Source organism: Mus caroli, unplaced genomic scaffold, assembly GCF_978045245.1.
Source record: "Mus caroli unplaced genomic scaffold, Mus_caroli_1 scaffold_8, whole genome shotgun sequence".
Lineage (NCBI taxonomy): Eukaryota > Metazoa > Chordata > Mammalia > Rodentia > Muridae > Mus > Mus caroli.
The window spans coordinates 10,413,351-10,417,162 of record NW_028227263.1 but is presented as its reverse complement, the minus strand read 5'-3'; positions in this window follow the sequence as shown (position 1 = coordinate 10,417,162).

Genomic DNA, 3,812 nt, shown 5'->3' with positions numbered 1-3,812 from the left:
GTTAGCAGGGATAGCCTCCTACAACCTGTAGGGACTGTACATGGACCTGTCTGCTAGAATCAGGTATCCATACCCACATACAATCAGATAGGGCCAGATGTTCATTGTTATGGTTGTGGTGGTGGCTGACAGCTATGTCAGCTCTAGTTGCTCTTTGAGAGGAGAAGGATGGAAGGGTTAATCAGGAAGAAAAGCAACCAGAAGGGGGAAAAAAGATGTTGCTGTCTATCCATGGCACTACCACTGTTACCACCATCATCATCTTCATCACCACCACTAACTCCACCATCACCATCATCGCTGCCATCACCTTTACAGTCATCACCACCATCATTATCACTGTCACCTCTATCCCCACCCTAACCTCCAACACTGTCATTACCACAATTACTCTCATCACCACCCTTTTGTCTGCCATTAATATTACCACCTCTACCCCAAGCATCACCATCCTCACCATGGTCACCACTGCTACTGTCATCATCACCACCACCATCACCACATTCACCATCATCACCATTGTCACTCTATTCACAATCATCACCAATACCATCCTCACCATGGTCACCACTGCTACCACCATCACCACATTCACAATCATCACCAACACCATCATCATCACCATCCCAACTACAACCACCACCATCTTCATCATAACCACAGCTTCCACCCTCACCACCCATGTCGGCCCTAAGGTGTTTGGGGCATGAGAGGAAGTAGTTTTCATGATAGCACTGTGCAGTCAATCCTGTTGTAAGAACTAACCCACACATGATCCAGTCCCCAGTTCAGGCAGGTATGGAAGTGGTAACAGAGACTCAGGAGTCGCTCCAGTGCAGGTCCTTGTACCAGCAAGATCACGAGGCTTCTAAAGATAGTGCTGGTGCATCGGCTGATAACTCTCTTTGAGAACACATTATCACAAACCAGCCCACTGAGGAGACACTAGGGTTGGCAGAAATGTAAGAAAGCAGAGAAGGTGGGGGTTAGACAGAAAGGAAAGAAGAGAAGAGAGAAAGGAAGGGGAGAGAGAGAGAGAGTGAAGGAGAAAAAGGAGCACCTCGTTCACAGCCCTCACCTAATTCACGTGTCCTGTGTAGCCTGCCATCTGCTGCACAGAGTTGGAGAAGAAGCAGATGAGGAGGGCAAGCCCCAGCTGGTGCCCACCAAGGGCCCAGGCTTGCTTCTTTCTGGAAAGGCTAATTCTCACTGTCCCACGCTTGTTCTCGCTGACAGATTTTTTTGGTGGTAGAAGAGATGCTGTCTTGACTGTGGGGCATGGGGAAAATGAAAGGTTAAAAAAAAATCCTAACCCAACCTTCAATCACTCTCCTCAGCTTCCTGCAGTCACTTAGCAGTGAGCCAAGAACGTCATAATGCTGGCGAGTTATTATTGAGTCTAAAAGAGAATATTTATTTTTATCATGAATCCCTATACTTTCCAAAATGCTTAACACATCAATTATCTTGGATTCTCATAACTGTCATGGGTATAGAAGAGGAACAACATATTTCCTTCTCACTTTATGAGGAAGGTGCAAGTCCTGGAAAGCGGAGTGACATGTGGCTATGACGTTTTGCAGGCTGATGGCAAGCCCACGCAGGCCTCTCATGATGCTCAGAGCATATCCAGTCTCACTAAGTCCCCTCAACAGCTTTCATGTGACTGGACCTGGCCTTGCTCATTTGTTCAACACATGCTTCTTTCTCTAGGAGGATGGTAGGCAGAGAAGTCCTTCCCTGTGGCACATTGGCCATGACTTCATCTCTGGGACCTGGAACTCATCAGAATTCTACTTTTGTGACTTATCTAGTACATGCAAATATTTGACTTTGAATATGCAAAGAAGATTGGTTTCTCTCCCTCTCCCTCTCCCTCTCCCTCTCCCTCTCCCTCTCCCTCTCCCTCTCCCTCTCCCTCTCCCTCTCCCTCTCCCTCTCCCTCTCCCTCTCCCTCTCCCTCTCCCTCTCCCTCTCCCTCTCCCTCTCCCTCTCCCTCTCCCTCTCCCTCTCCCTCTCCCTCTCCCTCTCCCTCTCCCTCTCCCTCTCCCTCTCCTTCTCCTCTCCCTCCTCCTCCTCTTTTCCCTCCTCCTCTTTTCCCTCCTCCTCTTTTTTCTTCTCCTCTTCCTCCCCTCTTCTTCCCTCATATCTCTGTTTTCATTTTCTTTTGGAGGCAGAGTCCCTAGCTCAGGCTGGCCCTCACCATTGTCAGGAGGCATGGTCCTCAAGCAGGATAACAGCTTTCTTGTGAATAGAAGCTGGTAGGAGGGTGATGGAAGAATGGCAGCCTCCCTTGAGGGCATTGGCAGCTGTGGCTAAGCTCTGACAGTGCTTACTAACCCATCATTATGTGTCTTCCTAGGAATGGCTCCTTATTCTCCAGGTCACAGTCACACAAAAGAAACAATTTTCTCTGTAGACTAGCCTTGCCTCCACTGCTTTTCTCCTCACCTGACAAAGACTGTTAGGTGATGGGGCAGCATAATTAGAAGTGACTGGTCGCCTTCAGTCTTGTGTGGGTGGGTATGCTCTCTTAAGGGGAAGGCTTGGATGAAAGGGAAGAGCCTGTCTTTGCAAGATGTCAGGGGTAGGGCTGCTATTATCTGAGATAGGACACGGATGTCTAAGAGCTCTGAAATTCTATGATTACCCCCACTTACCTGGAGAGCTCTGAACATGTCAGTGAGTTCCCCAAGGTATCCAGACAGCTTCCCTGCACAGGAGTGAAACACCCAGACTACTGAAGCCCTAGAGAGTCACTGGGCCTTCTTAGCCATGACTGAGTCTTAGGGCTCACTGAGAATGTAGTCCTGTCAGCCGAGACAACCTACCGACACACCGGTGAGGGAGGCCGTGTTTTATACAAGACACAGAGGTCCTCAGTGGCTACTCAAAATCATAAGCAACTTGGTAGGAATGCATGTCGAGGTGTATGCCACAGCCCCAAGCACTGCACCTCCTGAGATGTCTCACCAAATGCTCTGGGGAGTGGCCAACAGCGACTGTGCCCCCACCTCCACCCCCAGAGCTCAGAGAATGCCTGCCCTCCACACACACCTCCCCTCACTCTGTGTGAGTGAAGACCACAGAGGAGATGCTCATTTTCTGAACAGCAGCAGAACACTAGCCATCACGTGGTCTGAATGAATAAAACCCTTGTGCTAAATGATAAGGGAAAATAAAGCAGCAGAGACCATTGTCATCAGCAGCAACAACAACAACAGTAAGACTGTTGTTAGGGCACTTTATAAAGACAAAAGAGATAGAATAAATAGATACTGCAAAAAGAGGTTTTTTAAATTGGCTTACACAATGGGGCCAAGAAGTCCAGCGATGGCCGTTTGCACACAGAGAAGCCAGGAGCCCAATATCTACTCAGATATCCGTGTGACTCGATGCCTCAGCATTTCAGTCTGATGCCGAAGGCTTGAAGGATTGGTGGAGAGCTGCTGGTCTTCAGTCCACACCGGAAACCCGAGGGAACTGGATTCTGATGGCTGTGCAAAATGGCGCTGGGATAGACACACAGTCAGCAGCATGAAGTAAAGGCAACAGGCAACCCTGCTTCTGAGAGAGGGTCTTCTCCCCTTGATCAGTCCTTCCTGGAGATACCCTCAGAGAAGAACCTTGCCTCTTTGTTGACTCTAGATGCAAGCAAGATGGCAATCACCCTTAAAAAATAAGTTATCAGCCCAAAACATTATCACCAGTCAGACATGATGGTGCATACATATTATCCCAGTGTGAGGCTGAGGCAGGAAGATAATAAGTTTAGGACATATATAGTGAGTTCAAGGACACCTGTGGCCACA